Source organism: Palaemon carinicauda, chromosome 12 (genome assembly GCF_036898095.1).
Source record: "Palaemon carinicauda isolate YSFRI2023 chromosome 12, ASM3689809v2, whole genome shotgun sequence".
Taxonomy (NCBI): Eukaryota; Metazoa; Arthropoda; class Malacostraca; order Decapoda; family Palaemonidae; genus Palaemon; species Palaemon carinicauda.
The window spans coordinates 28,688,061-28,696,554 of NC_090736.1; positions in this window are offsets into that span (position 1 = coordinate 28,688,061).

Genomic DNA, 8,494 nt, shown 5'->3' on the forward strand with positions numbered 1-8,494 from the left:
AAGTCTAACTAGGACCCGTAAAGGAATGCCTACAGTGCTCAGCGTGAGGCACACTGACGATAATATTTTCTGACGGGGAGACAGGTATTTGTGTATCCGTCTACTTGATCAAATAATTCTTGTAAATCATCTATGGATCTTAATGAAAACTTTGTTAAGGGGATTTAAAAAAAGATTATGGGCATAAGATTTAAAAACGTTAATTAGTTTTAGAAACATTTGGATGAAATGAGGATTCCATATAAGTTTTGAGGAAAGAGGGCCAGCGGTTAATTAGGGAATGATTCATTTTGAGACTTACAAATTGTTTACGGATTTCATTTAAATTTTGTGGACTGTGGGTGAAGTGTTAATAAGGACTTTATTGTTTATACGTTTCTTTAGGATAAGAATATATATATATATATATATATATGTATATATACGTATATATACACACACACACACATATATATACATATATATATATATATATTATATATATATATATATATATATATATATATATGAATTGACATACGAAGAATGTTTGATAGTGACTAATGGCATAGAAAAACAATAAAAGATGAAAGATAATGGACATGTCAGAGGCCTTTGATCTGCAGTGGACAAGTAACGGTTGATAATGATATCTATGTATGTATGTATATATATATATATATATATATATATTTATATATGTATATATATATATATATATATATAAAATATATATATATATATATATACATATATATATATATATATATACGTATATATATATATATATATATATGTATACATATTATATAATATATATATATACGTGTATATATATATATATATATATATTCATGTGTGTGTGTCTATGTGCAATGTATATGTTTGTATTTATTTATATGTACGAGAGTGTAACTATAACAATTAATTGTAATTTCAACTCTCTGAATAATGGAAGAGTCCTTTTTTATTTGCTCATCATTGTCCTTTTGTTTATAAAATAAAATTTGTACACTTATGTCATCTAAATTTCAATTTACATTATAATGTATATAGGAATTGCCCAAGTATATGACATTTATTCCGGCTGTTAACATGATGCCAATTTGTTTTATGTTTTAGTCTCTAGAGCTTTTCCAGGAACATGGAAAACCACTCTATATACTTTTCCATAAAATACAGATATGAAGTGAATGCTAATGTATTTATTATTTATTGTTCATTTATTTTTCATTTATTAAATAATAGTTTCCGTTTTCAGGACATTAATTCACCTTTAATTCCGCCATCAAATTTTTTATTATTGATCTTCTTTGCCTAAATGTAGATGTAGATTGTAATAAGTGGGAATATATTACTCCTATGGCATACAAAAATCATATTATGGTTACATAATAACATAAAAGGAATATATTTCGATATAAGATTAATCTGAATAAATGGAATTTTTCTATGAACATTGATTCCCCTAACATGAGGAAGAATAAAACATACTTGGTAGTTGCTCCTAAATTTGTGTTATGTAATAGTTTTAGCTACCATGTTAGGCGATATATCTGAGTTATCCATGTTTGCCAGCGGTTATGTAAGTGGATGAGCGACTTGGTTTGCCAACGGTTATGTAAGCGGATGAACAACTTGGTGGAATAGCGAGAACTTTGGGTGTGGAGGGAATGGCCCCCTAGATCTCAATGAAGTCACTAGCAGTAGGGGGATAGATTGGGTTTAAGGCGATAGATAGGATGTCTTTAGGGCCTTTACTCCTGATGCCTAGGGGACGATCTTACTGGAATTAACATAGATCGATAGGGGTTACTTGTCTTAGGCACTGTGAATCACAAGGAACTATTTATCCTCTAATGAATTTAGTCAATGAATAATTTTTGAGGCCTTTAGCGCCTATAGGCGTAAGAGGAGATGATGATGTGATGGTGATGAATAGTTCTAGCTTCAAATCAGCAACAGGATTTGAGGAAAGATACTAAATTGCAAATACTTCCTTCCTCCACTCAAAGGCCAACAGAGGAAACTGTATGAACAGGTGCATTGCATTTCAATTCTAGTCTCGCATATGTGTTTACTAATATATGCATAGTCCCTTCCTATGCAAAGATATCTTAACGTGGTAAAAGGGTGTTTGTATGGCCTTGAGCAGCAATGCTGTACTAGTCAGGGGCATCCATACTAGTTTGATTGCCTATGAGCTATCATCACCAATCCGCACAGTCCAGCGTAGTGATGGAAATGGCGACACCCTAGACATGACTAAGGATATGTCTAAGTCCTTTGTCCTGCAGTGGACTAGAAATAGCTGAATTTGTTGTTGGTGTTGTTATTGTTGTTGTATGTATAATCACTGACAAGAAGCGATTGCACTTATGACCAACATTTAAAAGAAAGCTGGCGTGTTTGTTATCGTTATAAGGAAATCGAAGTACTAAATTCTATTCTTGAAATGCAAGAAAAAGAAAGTACCTTATTTCTCCGAGCGTTCGCGGCTTACATCAAATTTATAAATGTGAACCACTTTCTATATCCTCTGTAATGTCTGTCTTTATCAACCAAAATTTCACCTTTTCTAACACTTAAATGGCAAAAGAGGACAATATGTATTTGATGACTTGTTAATGGCTACCATAACTGATTAATAGATAAGAGTATTAAAAATTAGAGTGAAATGTAAAACTCTGACTGGCACCATTCATAAACAAAATGACTTCAAATGTAACTACTGTATAAATGTTCTATAAACTCTGCGAACATACGAAAATTAATACTGAGCCACAGATGAACAAAGAACAATACCTCTTCCATATGTAAATATAAAATTGGACACAGAAGGCCATGGTACAACTTGCTTCGAAAAAGTGCACCCTGCGAAACCCTTACTTCCCAGCGAGAAACCATACAGATAGAGTAAGAAGAGATGGTAGAGGTAATGGGGGGGGGGGGGGCAAAACACACTTTTCCACGCAGTGAGGGTGTGGCTGGTTGCCTTGCTTCAGAAAAAGGTGTAGCAGCAATCCATGTGTCCAACCTGTACCTGACGCCTATAAACACGGCTCAAGACCAGAAGTAAATATTTACAATGATTATTTAATATTCGGATAGCAATAGAGAAAAGAGTTTTCCATATTCAAAGCAGATAGACTGCATTTCCCATATAACGATTGATTACTAAAGGATTCTGCAGGACCCGTAAAAATGTGGTAATTGACGAGTCACCAATAGGGATAGCTTCGACTTCAAACACACTGAATTCATTTATGGGCACATCAAGGTCCTCATCAGCTTCAGGTATTAATCAAATTAATCCCTTCATATATCCTACTCATAACCTCATTAAAGTGTTCCATCCAACGTTGTCTTATATCATCTTATGTTGCTATAACAGAGCCAACTCTCTTTTTGATGGGGGTATGCTTCTTCTTCTTTGCCTCAGTCAAGATTTCCTTAATAATTAAACGAGAAATTCTTACACAATAGTCAGTTCCTGAATTCACAGCAAAGTCAGCCTCGCCTGCTCTACTGTCTAAATATACTCTCCAGTCACGCCTGGCTTTTCTTTTGACCTCACTATCAATACTGGAATACTCAACATGGTCTATTTTGTGATTTTCACTACTTCCTCGAAAACTTTCAACAATCAATTTCTGTCTTTGTCTCCTTTTTATAGTATCCCAAGTATCATTTGATATCCATGGCTTATTCCTAGTAACTATATAGCCAAACACTTGTTCTTTATTATATAGAGGAGATGAGCTTAGAAAGAAATTATTCTTTTGCCTGTTACAATCATATGCATGAGCATTATTTTTGGCATTAAAAAGCGTAGTTTTGAAGAGGTATCTAGAAAAAGAATATGGTTTATTCTATGATAACTTTTTCAATACTAATGTACACTTTCATTTAATTCCAAAAAATTTGGCAAAGGTATTATAATGAGACTGCCGTTGCTAATGATTTAAAAGCATTGTAGTACCTTATATCACTGTCTTGCCCCGAGCATAGATGAGTCAACAAAAAATTTCAACATCTGATTAGCAGAATTAGGAGAAAACTATACACGAATAAATATACACGGACAAACACACATACACACATATAATATACACAAATATATATATATATATATATATATATATATATATGATGCGTTTTTTATTTTTCCTAAAAGAATTATCATTCAGCGAGGCATAACCTCGTTCTACAACGCCACGTTAGGTCTGAAGTTAATGAAGCCAGGGACTCGTAATACCCAGAAAAGGCATGAAAATCCAATTACTTGGTAAATGCATCATACAGCTGTTGCTTTTGTTCCTTTAGGCTTTAACTTCCGGAAAATACATTTTATGTTCGTTCATAACTGCAAGAGTTTAAGTACATTCATGGAAGTGAATATTCATAACTGTTCACAATATTCAAGAAAGTTGCTCAAATACCGGAAGTGTTTCATGTGCTTGTGTGTGTATATATATATATATATATATATATAGGTGTGTGTGTGTGTGTGTGTGTGTTTAAATATATATATATATATATATATATGTATATATATATATATATATATATATATGATTGCAACTGAGTAACTTTATTACGACACATGAGTATATATACACACTAAGTCCCGGTAAGAAGGTCACAAAATACAAACATGCTATTTCTTGTTAAAACCGGCAACCGTTTCTGTTAACAGCTAACAATGAAGTAGGCAGACAGGTTATTACAAGTTGCTGTCAGTGCGAGGGAGAGAGAGAAGATGCAAAGGATATATACAAAATAGGAAAATATCGTTACTATGTATGCTCGTCTAACACACGGGTGGTACATTCCTCCCCTGTAAAAATTACATACTTTATATGTTAAATAGGGCTCCCTGATCTAGAGAGGTGAACTGTAGTTATGTCCTCTGGCAGGAGATAAGCAGGTTTTAGAGGATTAATGGAGACTTAGTCTACTTTGCCACGAATGTTTTGCAGGAATGAATTCGGATTGGGTCGGATCACAAGGAAAGGGCCTGTTTAAGGGGGCATTAGTGGTGGCTTGCTAGTGTTGTTTCGTAGGAAGACTTGTGTTGCAGAGTGCAAATCTGTCGGGTATGTGATGTTTCGCTGGGGGCTTGTAAGTCTGGCCGCATGGAGTAAATTTCCCCACTTTGTGACGTATGTGTTAGATATCGTTGGAGGAGGTTGCAGAAGGAAAAAATTCGGCAAGGACGACCAACGGGTCGCCATACACCATTTCTGCTGCCGAGACGTCCAGGGCGTCTTTAGGAGTGGTCCATAGTCCCAGGAAGACCCAGGCAAGTGGAGTAAACCAGTTGGAGTCCTTGCAGCGGGAAATGAAAGCTGTTTTGAGGGTGCGATGAAAACATTCAACCATTCCACTCGCAGCGGGGTTGTTTGCAGCTGTCTGATGTAGAGTGATGCCCAGGAGATTTGCTAATGATGTTCACAATTGAGAGGTGAAAGTGGTACCCCTGTCAGAAGTAATATGCTCAGGGATACCAAATCTTACTACCCATCCTGAGAGTAAGACAGATTTACATGAAGTGTAGTTGCAGTTTCCATGGGAATGGCTTCAGGCCATCAAGTGGAGCGATTGATGACGGTAAACAGGTAATGATGTCCTTCTGATGTCGGTAGGGGGCCTACAACGTCGACATGAATGTTGGCGAAATCACGCTGAGGTTAAGGAAAGGTGCCCACTCCTGACTCCGTCTGTCAATGTACTTCGGAAGTTTGGCAAGAAGTAGAGGCACGGACCTAATCCTTAGCATCCTTAGTATTGCCATGCCAAATGAACTTCAGAAGCTGTGCAATAGAAAAGTGTGAGGGATGTGAAAGGCCGTGAATGAAATGAAACACTTGTCAGCGCAAGGGATCAGGAATCCACGGTCACGGTCTACCAGTATTGATGTCACAGAGGAGAGTAGTGTTGTAATCGTATAGGGGGACGCATTCCCAGCGGAGGGATGTGCAGGATGTCCTACGTGCTTGATACTCTGGATCCTGTCGTTAGGCTTCTGCCAAGGAGTTGTAATCCAATCCTAGTTGAACAGTGGCCAACACGTTTCTTGATAGGGCATCGGCAACGGGATTCATTTTCCCAGAGATGTGTTGAACGGTGCAATTGTATTCAGCCACGGTGGAGAGATGTCGGCATTGATGGTCGGACCAGGCGTCAGACTGTTAAGTGAAGGCGTGAACCAAAGGCGTCAGGTCTGTGCGAATGACGAAGGGGTTCTTTCTAAGAAATGGCGAAAGTGACGGACAGTCAAGTGCACTGCCAGTAATTCGCGATCCTGCCTTGGACAGTTTTCTGCTGAAGAAGGACAATTGGCAGGGCAAGCGGTTGACCTCCTGTTCGAGTATTGCATCAATAGCGACATTGCTGGCATCGGTGGAGAGAATGAGAGGGGCATGTGGCACGGGAAAAGTGAGAGCAGCAGCAGATGATAGGGCATTTTTTTTCGTTGATGAAGGCCGCTTCTTGAAGGGGACCCCACTTCAAGTCTTCTGTCTTGCCCTTGAGGGAGGCGTAAAGGGGAGCAAGAGTGGTGGCAATGGCTGGCAGAAAATATTGATAATAGTTGATCATGCCCAAGAATTCCTGCAGTTCTGTGACTGTCGGGGGAGTGGAGAAGTTCTGAAAGGCTGCTACCTTTTCAGAGAGGGGAAGGACTCATTCAGGAATGATGCAGTGCCCTAAGACCGACATTTCATTGGCTCCAAAGTTGCACTTATCGTACCAGACTACAAGGCCGTTTTGCTGCAGGCACTCAAGCACGATGCGCAGGTGACGAAGGTGTTCCTCTTTTAAGGAAGAGAACACAAGTATGTTGTCCATGTAACATACACAGAAGGGGAGGTCCCCTAAGATGCCATCCATGAGATGTTGAAAAAGTGGCCCCAGCATTATGAAGGCCAAAACAGGAGTAATTGAAGGTTTATGTACCGAAGGGAGTGGTGATGTCAGTCTTGGGGATATCTTCTGGGTTCATAGGCACCTGATAATACCCCTTTAGCAGGTTGATGGTGGGGAAAACCTTCGCTTTGTGCAGGTAGGAGGTCACATCGGTGATGTTTGTGAAGGGGTAAGTGATCTAGTTCTGTTTACATGTTTAGGTGCCTGTAATCCCCACACGGACGGAGGGAGCCATCTTTCTTCAGGACGATGTGTAAGTGTGACCACTATTGGCTGGAGGCCTCCTGGCAAAGGCCCGTTTCTTCCATTTCACAGAACGTCTGTTTGGCAGCTGCCAATCGATCCGGTGCCAGACGTCTAAATTTGGTGAAGACTGCGGGTCCTGTCGTCTTGATATGGTGATAAATACCGTGTTTGACAGGAGCCGTGGACGTTTGGTGAAGTTCTGGATGGAAAACTTCTGGGTTTGACGAGAGGAGTTGGGCGTACGCATCCGTGGGTGCTCTGATGTGGAGAGTGAGGTTGGAGGGGGGCGGATTGAAGAGGTGTCGACAAGTACGAGTCTGCGTTGACCAATCGTCGGTAGGCGACATCGACCAGAAGGTGAAAATGAGAGAGGAAATACACAATGAAGATTAGCAATGTGGTGTTAGGAACGAGAAACTTCCAATTAAATTTGCCATTTCCAGACGATAATGTGAGGTTCTCGTAATGGTAAGTGGGTATCAGATCAGTTGGCAGCTACCAGACGGACGTCGGTAGACTTAGACAGACTATGTTGTACCCTGAAGAGTTCCCTTGGCAAAAGAGAACAATAAGCACCCGTGTCTACCAAAAATCGCACGCCCATTCCTGCATCATGTAAAAAAGAAAAGATTAGAAACACAGGAGGCCACCGGCACGAACGATGGCCTACTTGCATGTTTTTTAGCCCCTGACGTTTGTTCGCGGCAGGCCCGAATCTGGAGTGGTAGTAGCAAAACTGCTGTCACTGGGCGGCACTAAGTGGCTGTAGAAGTCGTCGGTTGGGGCGCGAGCGAGTGGTGGGTGATGCTTAGCTTTATCACCACTCCGGCTTATCACGGGGTAGGCGTGTGTCCTACGGCATTTACGTCAGCTTCGGCTGGCGACGGCGAGTACTGTTGCAGAACGTACGTTTTGAGGGTGTCATCCACTATTGGAGTGTCTCCTTGTTCAAAAGCCAGTCAGAGATTTCGGGGAAGGTGTCCTCAAGTATCGCCGCGAGAACATAATCTGCTTTGGTCATTGAGCAAGTCACGCCCTTGATGCGGAACTGGACTTCTGCGTGCTGAAAATAACAAAACCCCTCTCCGCTGGCAACAACGAAAGTTTGAATGGGGCAGCGCCAACATCCGTTGAGTCCGCCATAGCAACAGTGATGGTGGGAAGGCGGGAGGTGTGAGTCCCACTCTGGGGTCACCAATGTGACGGGCCAAGAGTAGGGTTGTGAGTCAAAGGAGAGATGAATGCAACTGAGTAACTTTTTTATGACACATCAAGGATATATACACACTAGGTCCCGGTAAGGTAGTCACAAAACATGAACATGCTATTTCTTGTCAAA